Here is a 19,302-nt window from a genome sequence, read left to right on the forward strand (position 1 = left end):
AAAACACAGAATTTGTTCCAGTGGGTATCTATGCTACATACTTATCTGTGGGGAGGTACAAGCTCCAAGTCATTTTACTGTGAAAAATCCATGAACTTCAAACCAGCTACAGGAAACATACTGTGAAATTAAAGTAAGTGTTTTTAGTGCTACACATTCCCAGATTCTAGATGAACAAATGCCTCTCCACATGCTTAAATCTGGGAGTTGAATTTGTGTGGAAGCCTTCCATCATCTAGTGTGCTGGGAAAAAAGAATTTTCTTCAGTGGGATCTATGCTGCATAGACACGTAAGAGGAGTCACGAGCTTCAACTCAGTTTTAGAGTGAAAACGGCAAAAATTCCAAAAGCGGAACTAGGAAACATAATGAGAAATCAGAGTAAGTGTTTCTATTGGTAACCATTCCATGTACGCTGGATGAATGAATGCCTCTCCGCATGCTCAGATATGTGAGTTGAATGTGTGTGAAAGCAATCAGTCACCTATCTTGTTGGGGACACAGTTTTTTTGAGTGGGGAATGACACTTCATGCATATATATGGGGAGGTACAAGCTCCAATTCTGGCTTACAGTGAAATCTGCATGAACATCAAACCAGCACTAGGAAACACACTGAGAAATCAGAGAAAGTGTTTCTACTGCTCCTCAAAACCTTTATGCTAGATGAAAGAACGCCTCTTCACGTGCTCAATTCTGAGAGTTGAATGTGTGTAAAAGCCATTAGTCACTTAGCCTGCTGGGAAAACTCAATTTACTTAGAGTGGGGAGCTACAAATCATACATATATATGGGGAGGTACGAGCTCTAAATCGGTTTTACAGTGAAAACTGCATGAACATCAAACCAGCACTAGAAAACATACTGAGAAATCGGAGTAGGTATTTTCATTGCTGCCTATTCCCATTATGCTAGATGAACGAACGCCTCACCACACGCTGAATTCTGAGATTTGAATGTGTGAAGACGTCAACCAAGTAACTTGATGGGAAAACACATTTCTTTTGAGTGAAGAACTACACTTCATAAATACATATAGGAATGTATTAGCAAAAAATTTGATTTACAGTGAAAAGTGCATGAACATCAAACCATCAATAGAAAACATTATTGTGAAATCAGTGTAAATTTTTTCTAGTGCTACCTATCCCCTTAATGGCCGATGAATTAACGCCTCTTCATATGCTCAATTCTGAGAGTAGAATGTGTGTGAAATCCATTAATCACTTATCATTTTGGGAACAAGAGCTTGTTTGAGTTGGGATCGACACTAATTACATGTGTATTTTGTAGGTATTAGCTCCAACTTGGTTTTACAGTGAAAACAGAACAAACTGCAAAATCGACACTCGGAATTATAGTGAGAAATCAGACTAACTATTTCCAGTGCTGCCCATTCCCTTTATGCTAGATGAACAAACGCCTTTCCACATGCTTAATTCTGAGAGTTGAATGTGTGTGAATGCCGTCAATCATTTAGCTTGTTTTGAACACTGAGTTTCTTTGAGTGGGGAATTATGCATCATATGAATATAAGGGGAGGTATTACCTCTAGGTCAGTTTTACACTGAAATGAGCATGAAATGAAAACCAACACCAGGAAACATACTGAGAATTCCGAGTGTTTCTATTGCTAACGATTCCCTTTATGGTAGATGAACAAACGCCTCTCCACATGCTGAAATCTGAGAGTTGGTTGTGTGCAAAAGCCGTACATCTCCTAACTTGTTGGGAACACACCATTTCTTTCAGTGGGGAAATATACTACATACGTATCTATAGGGAGGAACTAGCTCCAAGTCCGTTTACACGGAAAACAGTGCACTCTGGAATACGGAACTGTCACACATGCTGAGATAACACAGTAAGTGTTTCTACTGCTACCCATTCCCTGTATACTAGATGAATGAACGTCTCTGCAAGGGCTCAATTCTGAAATTTGAATGTGTGTTAAAGCCTTCCATCTAATTGCTTGTTGGGAACACAAGCTTTCCTTGAGTGAGGCCCTATACTACATACATATCTATGGGGAGGTTTCAGCTCCAAGTCGGTTTTACAGTGAAAACAGCATGAACATCAAACCAGCACTAGGAAATATACTGAGTAATCAGAGTAACGGATTCTAGTGCTACTGATACAATCTAGGCTACATGAACGAACGCCTCACCACGTGCTCATTTCTGAGGGATGTATGTGTGTGTTAAAGCAATCCATCCCCTAGCTTGTTGGGAAAACAGAGATTTTTGTGTGGTTTAGTATTCTTCATACATATTTATGAGGAGGTATTAGCTCCAACTCAGTTTTATAGTGAATACAGCGACAATATCCTACTGACACTAGGTAAAATACTGAGAAATCCGACTCTTTCCTGTGCTACCCATTCCCTATATGCTAGATGAACAAACACATATCCACGTCCTCAATTCTGAGAGTTGAATGTGTTGAAATCAGTCCAACACTTTGCTTGTTGGGTACAAAGACTTTCTTTTAGTAGGGAACTATGCTACATATATATCTGTGAGTAGGTTAGCTCCAACTCGGTTATACAGTGAAAACTGCATGAACTTCAAGCCAGCACTAGGAAACAAACGCAGAAATCAGAGTTCATGATTCTATTGCTACCCATTCCCTTTATGCAACATGAAAGAATGCCTCTTCACTTGCTCACTACCGAGAGTAGAATTAGTTTGAAAGGCGCCCATCAGCTCTCTTGGGGGGAACATAGATTTTCCATAAGTAAGGGATGATGGTACATAGATATGCATGACATGGCACTAGCTCCAAGTAGGTTTTACTCTGAAAACAGCATGAACTAGAAACTGGCACTAGGAATCATGCAGAGAAATCAGAGTAATTATTTATAGTGTTTCCCGTTCCCTGTTTGCTGGATGAAAAAACACATCTCCACATGTTCAATTCTGAGAGTAGATTTGCGCAAAAGCCTTCTATATCCAATCTTTTTGGAAAAACAGAATTTGTTTCAGTGGGGATCTATACTACATACGTATCTATGGGGAGGTACTAGCTCCAAGTCATTTTACTGTGAAAAATCCATGAACTTCAAACCAGCTACAGGAAACATACTGTGAAATCAAAGTAAGTGTTTTTACTGCTACACATTCCCAGATTCTAGATGAACAAATGCCTCTCCACATGCTTATTTATGAATTTTGAATTTGTGTGGAAGCCGTCCATCACCTAGCTTGCTGGGAAAAAAGAATTTTCTTCAGTGGGAACTATGCTACATAGAAACGTAAGGGGAGTCACTAGCTTCAACTCAGTTTTAGAGTGAAAACGGCAAAAATTCCAGAAGCGGAACTAGGAAACATAATGGGAAATCAGAGTGTGTGTTTCTATTGATACCCATTCCATTTACGCTGGATGAATGAATGCCTCTCCGCATGCTCAGTTCTGAGAGTTGAATGTGTGTGAAGCCATTAATCACTTATCTTTTTGGGAACAAGAGTTTGTTTGAGTTGGGATCTATGCTACATACACGTCTATTTTGTAGGTAGTAGCTTCAACTTGGTTTTACAGTGAAAACAGTTCATACTGTAAAATCGGCACTAGGAAATATACTGAAAAAACATAGTAAGTGTTTCTACTGCTCCTCATTCCCTTTATTTAGATGAATGAATGTCTCTCCAAGGGCTCAATTCTGAAAGTTGAATGTGTGTTAAGGCCGTCCATCTCCTTGCTTGTTGGGAACACAAGCTTTCTTTGAGTGAGGCCCTATACTACATACATATCTAGGGGAGTTGTTAGCTCCAAGTCGGTTTTACAGTGAAAACAGCATGAACTTCAAAGTGGCACTATGAAATATACTGAGAAATCAGAGTGTTTCTAGTGCTACTGATACAATCTAAGCTTGATGAACATACGCCTCTCCATGTGCTCATTCTGAGTGTTGTATGTGAGTGTTTAAGCCATCCATCACCTAGCTTGTTGGGAAAAGAGAGATTTTGAGTGGTTGAGTATTCTACATACATATTTATGAGGAGTTATTAGCTCCAACTCAGTTTTATACTGAATACAGCGACAATATCCTACTGACACTAGGTAAAATACTGAGAAATCAGATTGTTACTTGTGCTACCCATTCCCTGTATGCTAGATGAACAAACACATATCCACGACCTCTATTCAGAGAGTTGAATGTGTTGAAAGCATTCCAACACATAACTTGTTGGGAACACAGAGTTTCTTTGTGTAGGGAACTATGCTACATATGTATCTGTGAGTAGGTTAGCTCCAACTCTGTTTTACAGTGAAAACTACATGAACTTCATACCAGCAGTAGGAAACAAACTCAGAAATCAGAGTTCATGATTCTAATGCTACCCTTTCCCTTTATGCCACATGAAAGAATGCCTCTTCACTTGCTCATTACCGAGAGTAAAATTAGTTTGAAAGGCGTCCGTCAGCTATATTCGTGGGAACATAGATTTTCCATAAATAAGCGATGATGGTACATAGATATGCATGACATGGCACTAGCTCCAAGTAGGTTTTACTCTGAAAAAACATGAATTAGAAACTGACACTAGGAATCATACAGAGAAATCAGAGTAATTATTTATAGTGTTTTCCGTTCCCTTTATGCTAGATGAAAAAACACCTCTCCACATGATCAATTATTAGAGTAGATGTGCACAAATTCCTTCTATTTCCAATCTTTTTGAAAACACAGAATTTGTTCCAGTGGGTATCTATGCTACATACTTATCTGTGGGGAGGTACAAGCTCCAAGTCATTTTACTGTGAAAAATCCATGAACTTCAAACCAGCTACAGGAAACATACTGTGAAATTAAAGTAAGTGTTTTTAGTGCTACACATTCCCAGATTCTAGATGAACAAATGCCTCTCCACATGCTTAAATCTGGGAGTTGAATTTGTGTGGAAGCCTTCCATCATCTAGTGTGCTGGGAAAAAAGAATTTTCTTCAGTGGGATCTATGCTGCATAGACACGTAAGAGGAGTCACGAGCTTCAACTCAGTTTTAGAGTGAAAACGGCAAAAATTCCAAAAGCGGAACTAGGAAACATAATGAGAAATCAGAGTAAGTGTTCCTATTGGTAACCATTCCATGTACGCTGGATGAATGAATGCCTCTCCGCATGCTCAGATATGTGAGTTGAATGTGTGTGAAAGCAATCAGTCACCTATCTTGTTGGGGACACACAGTTTTTTTGAGTGGGGAATGACACTTCATGCATATATATGGGGAGGTACAAGCTCCAATTCTGGCTTACAGTGAAATCTGCATGAACATCAAACCAGCACTAGGAAACACACTGAGAAATCAGAGAAAGTGTTTCTACTGCTCCTCAAAACCTTTATGCTAGATGAAAGAACGCCTCTTCACGTGCTCAATTCTGAGAGTTGAATGTGTGTAAAAGCCATTAGTCACTTAGCCTGCTGGGAAAACTCAATTTACTTAGAGTGGGGAGCTACAAATCATACATATATATGGGGAGGTACGAGCTCTAAATCGGTTTTACAGTGAAAACTGCATGAACATCAAACCAGCACTAGAAAACATACTGAGAAATCGGAGTAGGTATTTTCATTGCTGCCTATTCCCATTATGCTAGATGAACGAACGCCTCACCACACGCTGAATTCTGAGATTTGAATGTGTGAAGACGTCAACCAAGTAACTTGATGGGAAAACACATTTCTTTTGAGTGAAGAACTACACTTCATAAATACATATAGGAATGTATTAGCAAAAAATTTGATTTACAGTGAAAAGTGCATGAACATCAAACCATCAATAGAAAACATTATTGTGAAATCAGTGTAAATTTTTTCTAGTGCTACCTATCCCCTTAATGGCCGATGAATTAACGCCTCTTCATATGCTCAATTCTGAGAGTAGAATGTGTGTGAAATCCATTAATCACTTATCATTTTGGGAACAAGAGCTTGTTTGAGTTGGGATCGACACTAATTACATGTGTATTTTGTAGGTATTAGCTCCAACTTGGTTTTACAGTGAAAACAGAACAAACTGCAAAATCGACACTCGGAATTATAGTGAGAAATCAGACTAACTATTTCCAGTGCTGCCCATTCCCTTTATGCTAGATGAACAAACGCCTTTCCACATGCTTAATTCTGAGAGTTGAATGTGTGTGAATGCCGTCAATCATTTAGCTTGTTTTGAACACTGAGTTTCTTTGAGTGGGGAATTATGCATCATATGAATATAAGGGGAGGTATTACCTCTAGGTCAGTTTTACACTGAAATGAGCATGAAATGAAAACCAACACCAGGAAACATACTGAGAATTCCGAGTGTTTCTATTGCTAACGATTCCCTTTATGGTAGATGAACAAACGCCTCTCCACATGCTGAAATCTGAGAGTTGGTTGTGTGCAAAAGCCGTACATCTCCTAACTTGTTGGGAACACACCATTTCTTTCAGTGGGGAAATATACTACATACGTATCTATAGGGAGGAACTAGCTCCAAGTCCGTTTACACGGAAAACAGTGCACTCTGGAATACGGAACTGTCACACATGCTGAGAAAACACAGTAAGTGTTTCTACTGCTACCCATTCCCTGTATACTAGATGAATGAACGTCTCTGCAAGGGCTCAATTCTGAAATTTGAATGTGTGTTAAAGCCGTCCATCTACTTGCTTGTTGGGAACACAAGCTTTCCTTGAGTGAGGCCCTATACTACATACATATCTATGGGGAGGTTTCAGCTCCAAGTCGGTTTTACAGTGAAAACAGCATGAACATCAAACCAGCACTAGGAAATATACTGAGTAATCAGAGTAACGGATTCTAGTGCTACTGACACAATCTAGGCTACATGAACGAACGCCTCAGCACGTGCTCATTTCTGAGGGATGTATGTGTGTGTTAAAGCAATCCATCCCCTAGCTTGTTGGGAAAACAGAGATTTTTGTGTGGTTTAGTATTCTTCATACATATTTATGAGGAGGTATTAGCTCCAACTCAGTTTTATAGTGAATACAGTGACAATATCCTACTGACACCAAGTAAAATACTGAGAAATCCGACTCTTTCCTGTGCTACCCATTCCCTATATGCTAGATGAACAAACACATATCCACGTCCTCAATTCTGAGAGTTGAATGTGTTGAAATCAGTCCAACACTTTGCTTGTTGGGTACAAAGACTTTCTTTTAGTAGGGAACTATGCTACATATATATCTGTGAGTAGGTTAGCTCCAACTCGGTTATACAGTGAAAACTGCATGAACTTCAAGCCAGCACTAGGAAACAAACGCAGAAATCAGAGTTCATGATTCTATTGCTACCCATTCCCTTTATGCAACATGAAAGAATGCCTCTTCACTTGCTCACTACCGAGAGTAGAATTAGTTTGAAAGGCGCCCATCAGCTCTCTTGGGGGGAACATAGATTTTCCATAAGTAAGGGATGATGGTACATAGATATGCATGACATGGCACTAGCTCCAAGTAGGTTTTACTCTGAAAACAGCATGAACTAGAAACTGGCACTAGGAATCATGCAGAGAAATCAGAGTAATTATTTATAGTGTTTCCCGTTCCCTGTTTGCTGGATGAAAAAACACATCTCCACATGTTCAATTCTGAGAGTAGATTTGCGCAAAAGCCTTCTATATCCAATCTTTTTGGAAAAACAGAATTTGTTTCAGTGGGGATCTATACTACATACGTATCTATGGGGAGGTACTAGCTCCAAGTCATTTTACTGTGAAAAATCCATGAACTTCAAACCAGCTACAGGAAACATACTGTGAAATCAAAGTAAGTGTTTTTACTGCTACACATTCCCAGATTCTAGATGAACAAATGCCTCTCCACATGCTTATTTATGAGTTTTGAATTTGTGTGGAAGCCGTCCATCACCTAGCTTGCTGGGAAAAAAGAATTTTCTTCAGTGGGAACTATGCTACATAGAAATGTAAGGGGAGTCACTAGCTTCAACTCAGTTTTAGAGTGAAAACGGCAAAAATTCCAGAAGCGGAACTAGGAAACATAATGGGAAATCAGAGTGTGTGTTTCTATTGATACCCATTCCATTTACGCTGGATGAATGAATGCCTCTCCGCATGCTCAGTTCTGAGAGTTGAATGTGTGTGAAGCCATTAATCACTTATCTTTTTGGGAACAAGAGTTTGTTTGAGTTGGGATCTATGCTACATACACGTCTATTTTGTAGGTAGTAGCTTCAACTTGGTTTTACAGTGAAAACAGTTCATACTGTAAAATCGGCACTAGGAAATATACTGAAAAAACATAGTAAGTGTTTCTACTGCTCCTCATTCCCTTTATTTAGATGAATGAATGTCTCTCCAAGGGCTCAATTCTGAAAGTTGAATGTGTGTTAAGGCCGTCCATCTCCTTGCTTGTTGGGAACACAAGCTTTCTTTGAGTGAGGCCCTATACTACATACATATCTAGGGGAGTTGTTAGCTCCAAGTCGGTTTTACAGTGAAAACAGCATGAACTTCAAAGTGGCACTATGAAATATACTGAGAAATCAGAGTGTTTCTAGTGCTACTGATACAATCTAAGCTTGATGAACATACGCCTCTCCATGTGCTCATTCTGAGTGTTGTATGTGAGTGTTTAAGCCATCCATCACCTAGCTTGTTGGGAAAAGAGAGATTTTGAGTGGTTGAGTATTCTACATACATATTTATGAGGAGTTATTAGCTCCAACTCAGTTTTATACTGAATACAGCGACAATATCCTACTGACACTAGGTAAAATACTGAGAAATAAGATTGTTTCTTGTGCTACCCATTCCCTGTATGCTAGATGAACAAACACATATCCACGACCTCTATTCAGAGAGTTGAATGTGTTGAAAGCATTCCAACACATAACTTGTTGGGAACACAGAGTTTCTTTGTGTAGGGAACTATGCTACATATGTATCTGTGAGTAGGTTAGCTCCAACTCTGTTTTACAGTGAAAACTACATGAACTTCATACCAGCAGTAGGAAACAAACTCAGAAATCAGAGTTCATGATTCTAATGCTACCCTTTCCCTTTATGCCACATGAAAGAATGCCTCTTCACTTGCTCATTACCGAGAGTAAAATTAGTTTGAAAGGCGTCCGTCAGCTATATTCGTGGGAACATAGATTTTCCATAAATAAGCGATGATGGTACATAGATATGCATGACATGGCACTAGCTCCAAGTAGGTTTTACTCTGAAAAAACATGAATTAGAAACTGACACTAGGAATCATACAGAGAAATCAGAGTAATTATTTATAGTGTTTTCCGTTCCCTTTATGCTAGATGAAAAAACACCTCTCCACATGATCAATTATTAGAGTAGATGTGCACAAATTCCTTCTATTTCCAATCTTTTTGAAAACACAGAATTTGTTTCAGTGGGTATCTATGCTACATACTTATCTGTGGGGAGGTACAAGCTCCAAGTCATTTTACTGTGAAAAATCCATGAACTTCAAACCAGCTACAGGAAACATACTGTGAAATTAAAGTAAGTGTTTTTAGTGCTACACATTCCCAGATTCTAGATGAACAAATGCCTCTCCACATGCTTAAATCTGGGAGTTGAATTTGTGTGGAAGCCTTCCATCATCTAGTGTGCTGGGAAAAAAGAATTTTCTTCAGTGGGATCTATGCTGCATAGACACGTAAGAGGAGTCACTAGCTTCAACTCAGTTTTAGAGTGAAAACGGCAAAAATTCCAAAAGCGGAACTAGGAAACATAATGAGAAATCAGAGTAAGTGTTTCTATTGGTACCCATTCCATGTACGCTGGATGAATGAATGCCTCTCCGCATGCTCAGATATGTGAGTTGAATGTGTGTGAAAGCAATCAGTCACCTATCTTGTTGGGGACACAGTTTTTTTGAGTGGGGAATGACACTTCATGCATATATATGGGGAGGTACAAGCTCCAATTCTGGCTTACAGTGAAATCTGCATGAACATCAAACCAGCACTAGGAAACACACTGAGAAATCAGAGAAAGTGTTTCTACTGCTCCTCAAAACCTTTATGCTAGATGAAAGAACGCCTCTTCACGTGCTCAATTCTGAGAGTTGAATGTGTGTAAAAGCCATTAGTCACTTAGCCTGCTGGGAAAACTCAATTTACTTAGAGTGGGGAGCTACAAATCATACATATATATGGGGAGGTACGAGCTCTAAATCGGTTTTACAGTGAAAAATGCATGAACATCAAACCAGCACTAGAAAACATACTGAGAAATCGGAGTAGGTATTTTCATTGCTACCTATTCCCATTATGCTAGATGAACGAACGCCTCACCACACGCTGAATTCTGAGATTTGAATGTGTGAAGACGTCAACCAAGTAACTTGATGGGAAAACACATTTCTTTTGAGTGAAGAACTACACTTCATAAATACATATAGGAATGTATTAGAAAAAATTTGATTTACAGTGAAAAGTGCATGAACATCAAACCATCAATAGAAAACATTATTGTGAAATCAGTGTAAATTTTTTCTAGTGCTACCTATCCCCTTAATGGCCGATGAATTAACGCCTCTTCATATGCTCAATTCTGAGAGTAGAATGTGTGTGAAATCCATTAATCACTTATCATTTTGGGAACAAGAGCTTGTTTGAGTTGGGATCGACACTAATTACATGTGTATTTTGTAGGTATTAGCTCCAACTTGGTTTTACAGTGAAAACAGAACAAACTGCAAAATCGACACTCGGAATTATAGTGAGAAATCAGACTAACTATTTCCAGTGCTGCCCATTCCCTTTATGCTAGATGAACAAACGCCTTTCCACATGCTTAATTCTGAGAGTTGAATGTGTGTGAATGCCGTCAATCATTTAGCTTGTTTTGAACACTGAGTTTCTTTGAGTGGGGAATTATGCATCATATGAATATAAGGGGAGGTATTACCTCTAGGTCAGTTTTACACTGAAATGAGCATGAAATGAAAACCAACACCAGGAAACATACTGAGAATTCCGAGTGTTTCTATTGCTAACGATTCCCTTTATGGTAGATGAACAAACGCCTCTCCACATGCTGAAATCTGAGAGTTGGTTGTGTGCAAAAGCCGTACATCTCCTAACTTGTTGGGAACACACCATTTCTTTCAGTGGGGAAATATACTACATACGTATCTATAGGGAGGAACTAGCTCCAAGTCCGTTTACACGGAAAACAGTGCACTCTGGAATACGGAACTGTCACACATGCTGAGAAAACACAGTAAGTGTTTCTACTGCTACCCATTCCCTGTATACTAGATGAATGAACGTCTCTGCAAGGGCTCAATTCTGAAATTTGAATGTGTGTTAAAGCCGTCCATCTACTTGCTTGTTGGGAACACAAGCTTTCCTTGAGTGAGGCCCTATACTACATACATATCTATGGGGAGGTTTCAGCTCCAAGTCGGTTTTACAGTGAAAACAGCATGAACATCAAACCAGCACTAGGAAATATACTGAGTAATCAGAGTAACGGATTCTAGTGCTACTGATACAATCTAGGCTACATGAACGAACGCCTCACCACGTGCTCATTTCTGAGGGATGTATGTGTGTGTTAAAGCAATCCATCCCCTAGCTTGTTGGGAAAACAGAGATTTTTGTGTGGTTTAGTATTCTTCATACATATTTATGAGGAGGTATTAGCTCCAACTCAGTTTTATAGTGAATACAGTGACAATATCCTACTGACACTAGGTAAAATACTGAGAAATCCGACTCTTTCCTGTGCTACCCATTCCCTATATGCTAGATGAACAAACACATATCCACGTCCTCAATTCTGAGAGTTGAATGTGTTGAAATCAGTCCAACACTTTGCTTGTTGGGTACAAAGACTTTCTTTTAGTAGGGAACTATGCTACATATATATCTGTGAGTAGGTTAGCTCCAACTCGGTTATACAGTGAAAACTGCATGAACTTCAAGCCAGCACTAGGAAACAAACGCAGAAATCAGAGTTCATGATTCTATTGCTACCCATTCCCTTTATGCAACATGAAAGAATGCCTCTTCTCTTGCTCACTACCGAGAGTAGAATTAGATTGAAAGGCGCCCATCAGCTCTCTTGGGGGGAACATAGATTTTCCATAAGTAAGGGATGATGGTACATAGATATGCATGACATGGCACTAGCTCCAAGTAGGTTTTACTCTGAAAACAGCATGAACTAGAAACTGGCACTAGGAATCATGCAGAGAAATCAGAGTAATTATTTATAGTGTTTCCCGTTCCCTGTTTGCTGGATGAAAAAACACATCTCCACATGTTCAATTCTGAGAGTAGATTTGTGCAAAAGCCTTCTATATCCAATCTTTTTGGAAACACAGAATTTGTTTCAGTGGGGATCTATACTACATACGTATCTATGGGGAGGTACTAGCTCCAAGTCATTTTACTGTGAAAAATCCATGAACTTCAAACCAGCTACAGGAAACATACTGTGAAATCAAAGTAAGTGTTTTTACTGCTACACATTCCCAGATTCTAGATGAACAAATGCCTCTCCACATGCTTATTTATGAGTTTTGAATTTGTGTGGAAGCCGTCCATCACCTAGCTTGCTGGGAAAAAAGAATTTTCTTCAGTGGGAACTATGCTACATAGAAACGTAAGGGGAGTCACTAGCTTCAACTCAGTTTTAGAGTGAAAACGGCAAAAATTCCAGAAGCGGAACTAGGAAACATAATGGGAAATCAGAGTGTGTGTTTCTATTGATACCCATTCCATTTACGCTGGATGAATGAATGCCTCTCCGCATGCTCAGTTCTGAGAGTTGAATGCGTGTGAAGCCATTAATCACTTATCTTTTTGGGAACAAGAGTTTGTTTGAGTTGGGATCTATGCTACATACACGTCTATTTTGTAGGTAGTAGCTTCAACTTGGTTTTACAGTGAAAACAGTTCATACTGTAAAATCGGCACTAGGAAATATACTGAAAAAACATAGTAGGTGTTTCTACTGCTCCTCATTCCCTTTATTTAGATGAATGAATGTCTCTCCAAGGGCTCAATTCTGAAAGTTGAATGTGTGTTAAGGCCGTCCATCTCCTTGCTTGTTGGGAACACAAGCTTTCTTTGAGTGAGGCCCTATACTACATACATATCTAGGGGAGTTGTTAGCTCCAAGTCGGTTTTACAGTGAAAACAGCATGAACTTCAAAGTGGCACTATGAAATATACTGAGAAATCAGAGTGTTTCTAGTGCTACTGATACAATCTAAGCTTGATGAACATACGCCTCTCCATGTGCTCATTCTGAGTGTTGTATGTGAGTGTTTAAGCCATCCATCACCTAGCTTGTTGGGAAAAGAGAGATTTTGAGTGGTTGAGTATTCTACATACATATTTATGAGGAGTTATTAGCTCCAACTCAGTTTTATACTGAATACAGCGACAATATCCTACTGACACTAGGTAAAATACTGAGAAATCAGATTGTTTCTTGTGCTACCCATTCCCTGTATGCTAGATGAACAAACACATATCCACGACCTCTATTCAGAGAGTTGAATGTGTTGAAAGCATTCCAACACATAACTTGTTGGGAACACAGAGTTTCTTTGTGTAGGGAACTATGCTACATATGTATCTGTGAGTAGGTTAGCTCCAACTCTGTTTTACAGTGAAAACTACATGAACTTCATACCAGCAGTAGGAAACAAACTCAGAAATCAGAGTTCATGATTCTAATGCTACCCTTTCCCTTTATGCCACATGAAAGAATGCCTCTTCACTTGCTCATTACCGAGAGTAAAATTAGTTTGAAAGGCGTCCGTCAGCTATATTCGTGGGAACATAGATTTTCCATAAATAAGCGATGATGGTACATAGATATGCATGACATGGCACTAGCTCCAAGTAGGTTTTACTCTGAAAAAACATGAATTAGAAACTGACACTAGGAATCATACAGAGAAATCAGAGTAATTATTTATAGTGTTTTCCGTTCCCTTTATGCTAGATGAAAAAACACCTCTCCACATGATCAATTATTAGAGTAGATGTGCACAAATTCCTTCTATTTCCAATCTTTTTGAAAACACAGAATTTGTTCCAGTGGGTATCTATGCTACATACTTATCTGTGGGGAGGTACAAGCTCCAAGTCATTTTACTGTGAAAAATCCATGAACTTCAAACCAGCTACAGGAAACATACTGTGAAATTAAAGTAAGTGTTTTTAGTGCTACACATTCCCAGATTCTAGATGAACAAATGCCTCTCCACATGCTTAAATCTGGGAGTTGAATTTGTGTGGAAGCCTTCCATCATCTAGTGTGCTGGGAAAAAAGAATTTTCTTCAGTGGGATCTATGCTGCATAGACACGTAAGAGGAGTCACTAGCTTCAACTCAGTTTTAGAGTGAAAACGGCAAAAATTCCAAAAGCGGAACTAGGAAACATAATGAGAAATCAGAGTAAGTGTTTCTATTGGTACCCATTCCATGTACGCTGGATGAATGAATGCCTCTCCGCATGCTCAGATATGTGAGTTGAATGTGTGTGAAAGCAATCAGTCACCTATCTTGTTGGGGACACAGTTTTTTTGAGTGGGGAATGACACTTCATGCATATATATGGGGAGGTACAAGCTCCAATTCTGGCTTACAGTGAAATCTGCATGAACATCAAACCAGCACTAGGAAACACACTGAGAAATCAGAGAAAGTGTTTCTACTGCTCCTCAAAACCTTTATGCTAGATGAAAGAACGCCTCTTCACGTGCTCAATTCTGAGAGTTGAATGTGTGTAAAAGCCATTAGTCACTTAGCCTGCTGGGAAAACTCAATTTACTTAGAGTGGGGAGCTACAAATCATACATATATATGGGGAGGTACGAGCTCTAAATCGGTTTTACACTGAAAACTGCATGAACATCAAACCAGCACTAGAAAACATACTGAGAAATCGGAGTAGGTATTTTCATTGCTGCCTATTCCCATTATGCTAGATGAACGAACGCCTCACCACACGCTGAATTCTGAGATTTGAATGTGTGAAGACGTCAACCAAGTAACTTGATGGGAAAACACATTTCTTTTGAGTGAAGAACTACACTTCATAAATACATATAGGAATGTATTAGCAAAAAATTTGATTTACAGTGAAAAGTGCATGAACATCAAACCATCAATAGAAAACATTATTGTGAAATCAGTGTAAAATTTTTCTAGTGCTACCTATCCCCTTAATGGCCGATGAATTAACGCCTCTTCATATGCTCAATTCTGAGAGTAGAATGTGTGTGAAATCCATTAATCACTTATCATTTTGGGAACAAGAGCTTGTTTGAGTTGGGATCGACACTAATTACATGTGTATTTTGTAGGTATTAGCTCCAACTTGGTTTTACAGTGAAAACAGAACAAACTGCAAAATCGACACTCGGAATTATAGTGAGAAATCAGACTAACTATTTCCAGTGCTGCCCATTCCCTTTATGCTAGATGAACAAACGCCTTTCCACATGCTTAATTCTGAGAGTTGAATGTGTGTGAATGCCGTCAATCATTTAGCTTGTTTTGAACACTGAGTTTCTTTGAGTGGGGAATTATGCATCATATGAATATAAGGGGAGGTATTACCTCTAGGTCAGTTTTACACTGAAATGAGCATGAAATGAAAACCAACACCAGGAAACATACTGAGAATTCCGAGTGTTTCTATTGCTAACGATTCCCTTTATGGTAGATGAACAAACGCCTCTCCACATGCTGAAATCTGAGAGTTGGTTGTGTGCAAAAGCCGTACATCTCCTAACTTGTTGGGAACACACAATTTCTTTCAGTGGGGAAATATACTACATACGTATCTATAGGGAGGAACTAGCTCCAAGTCCGTTTACACGGAAAACAGTGCACTCTGGAATACGGAACTGTCACACATGCTGAGATAACACAGTAAGTGTTTCTACTGCTACCCATTCCCTGTATACTAGATGAATGAACGTCTCTGCAAGGGCTCAATTCTGAAATTTGAATGTGTGTTAAAGCCTTCCATCTAATTGCTTGTTGGGAACACAAGCTTTCCTTGAGTGAGGCCCTATACTACATACATATCTATGGGGAGGTTTCAGCTCCAAGTCGGTTTTACAGTGAAAACAGCATGAACATCAAACCAGCACTAGGAAATATACTGAGTAATCAGAGTAACGGATTCTAGTGCTACTGATACAATCTAGGCTACATGAACGAACGCCTCACCACGTGCTCATTTCTGAGGGATGTATGTGTGTGTTAAAGCAATCCATCCCCTAGCTTGTTGGGAAAACAGAGATTTTTGTGTTTTTTAGTATTCTTCATACATATTTATGAGGAGGTATTAGCTCCAACTCAGTTTTATAGTGAATACAGCGACAATATCCTACTGACACTAGGTAAAATACTGAGAAATCAGATTGTTTCTTGTGCTACCCATTCCCTGTATGCTAGATGAACAAACACATATCCACGACCTCTATTCAGAGAGTTGAATGTGTTGAAAGCATTCCAACACATAACTTGTTGGGAACACAGAGTTTCTTTGTGTAGGGAACTATGCTACATATGTATCTGTGAGTAGGTTAGCTCCAACTCTGTTTTACAGTGAAAACTACATGAACTTCATACCAGCAGTAGGAAACAAACTCAGAAATCAGAGTTCATGATTCTAATGCTACCCTTTCTCTTTATGCCACATGAAAGAATGCCTCTTCACTTGCTCATTACCGAGAGTAAAATTAGTTTGAAAGGCGTCCGTCAGCTATATTCGTGGGAACATAGATTTTCCATAAATAAGCGATGATGGTACATAGATATGCATGACATGGCACTAGCTCCAAGTAGGTTTTACTCTGAAAAAACATGAATTAGAAACTGACACTAGGAATCATACAGAGAAATCAGAGTAATTATTTATAGTGTTTTCCGTTCCCTTTATGCTAGATGAAAAAACACCTCTCCACATGATCAATTATTAGAGTAGATGTGCACAAATTCCTTCTATTTCCAATCTTTTTGGAAACACAGAATTTGTTCCAGTGGGTATCTATGCTACATACTTATCTGTGGGGAGGTACAAGCTCCAAGTCATTTTACTGTGAAAAATCCATGAACTTCAAACCAGCTACAGGAAACATACTGTGAAATTAAAGTAAGTGTTTTTAGTGCTACACATTCCCCGATTCTAGATGAACAAATGCCTCTCCACATGCTTAAATCTGGGAGTTGAATTTGGGTGGAAGCCTTCCATCATGTAGTGTGCTGGGAAAAAAGAATTTTCTTCAGTGGGATCTATGCTGCATAGACACGTAAGAGGAGTCACTAGCTTCAACTCAGTTTTAGAGTGAAAACGGCAAAAATTCCAAAAGCGCAACTAGGAAACATAATGAGAAATCAGAGTAAGTGTTTCTATTGGTACCCATTCCATGTACGCTGGATGAATGAATGCCTCTCCGCATGCTCAGATATGTGAGTTGAATGTGTGTGAAAGCAATCAGTCACCTATCTTGTTGGGGACACACAGTTTTTTTGAGTGGGGAATGACACTTCATGCATATATATGGGGAGGTACAAGCTCCAATTCTGGCTTACAGTGAAATCTGCATGAACATCAAACCAGCACTAGAAACATACTGAGAAATCGGAGTAAGTATTTTCATTGCTGCCTATTCCCATTATGCTAGATGAACGAACGCCTCACCACACGCTGAATTCTGAGATTCGAATGTGTGAAGACGTCAACCAAGTAACTTGATGGGAAAACACATTTCTTTTGAGTGAAGAACTACACTTCATACATACATATAGGAATGTATTAGCAAAAAATTTGATTTACAGTGAAAAGTGCATGAACATCAAACCATCAATAGAAAACATTATTGTGAAATCAGTGTAATTTTTTTCTAGTGCTACCTATCCCCTTAATGGCCGATGAATTAACGCCTCTTCATATGCTCAATTCTGAGAGTAGAATGTGTGTGAAATCCATTAATCACTTATCATTTTGGGAACAAGAGCTTGTTTGAGTTGGGATCGACACTAATTACATGTGTATTTTGTAGGTATTAGCTCCAACTTGGTTTTACAGTGAAAACAGAACAAACGGCAAAATCGACACTCGGAATTATAGTGAGAAATCAGACTAACTATTTCCAGTGCTGCCCATTCCCTTTATGCTAGATGAACAAACGCCTTTCCACATGCTTAATTCTGAGAGTTGAATGTGTGTGAATGCCGTCAATCATTTAGCTTGTTTGGAACACTGAGTTTCTTTGAGTGGGGAATTATGCATCATATGAATATAAGGGGAGGTATTACCTCTAGGTCAGTTTTACACTGAAATGAGCATGAAATGAAAACCAACACCAGGAAACATACTGAGAATTCCGAGTGTTTCTATTGCTAACGATTCCCTTTATGGTAGATGAACAAACGCCTCTCCACATGCTGAAATCCGAGAGTTGGTTGTGTGCAAAAGCCGTACATCTCCTAACTTGTTGGGAACACACCATTTCTTTCAGTGGGGAAATATACTACATACGTATCTATAGGGAGGAACTAGCTCCAAGTCCGTTTACACGGAAAACAGTGCACTCTGGAATACGGAACTGTCACACATGCTGAGAAAACACAGTAAGTGTTTCTACTGCTACCCATTCCCTGTATACTAGATGAATGAACGTCTCTGCAAGGGCTCAATTCTGAAATTTGAATGTGTGTTAAAGCCGTCCATCTACTTGCTTGTTGGGAACACAAGCTTTCCTTGAGTGAGGCCCTATACTACATACATATCTATGGGGAGGTTTCAGCTCCAAGTCGGTTTTACAGTGAAAACAGCATGAACATCAAACCAGCACTAGGAAATATACTGAGTAATCAGAGTAACGGATTCTAGTGCTACTGATACAATCTAGGCTACATGAACGAACGCCTCACCACGTGCTCATTTCTGAGGGATGTATGTGTGTGTTAAAGCAATCCATCCCCTAGCTTGTTGGGAAAACAGAGATTTTTGTGTGGTTTAGTATTCTTCATACATATTTATGAGGAGGTATTAGCTCCAACTCAGTTTTATACTGAATACAGCGACAATATCCTACTGACACTAGGTAAAATACTGAGAAATCCGACTCTTTCCTGTGCTACCCATTCCCTATATGCTAGATGAACAAACACATATCCACGTCCTCAATTCTGAGAGTTGAATGTGTTGAAATCAGTTCAACACTTTGCTTGTTGGGTACAAAGACTTTCTTTTAGTAGGGAACTATGCTACATATATATCTCTGAGTAGGTTAGCTCCAACTCGGTTATACAGTGAAA

This window comes from Camelus bactrianus, chromosome 16 (genome assembly GCF_048773025.1).
Source record: "Camelus bactrianus isolate YW-2024 breed Bactrian camel chromosome 16, ASM4877302v1, whole genome shotgun sequence".
NCBI classification, from domain to species: Eukaryota; Metazoa; Chordata; class Mammalia; order Artiodactyla; family Camelidae; genus Camelus; species Camelus bactrianus.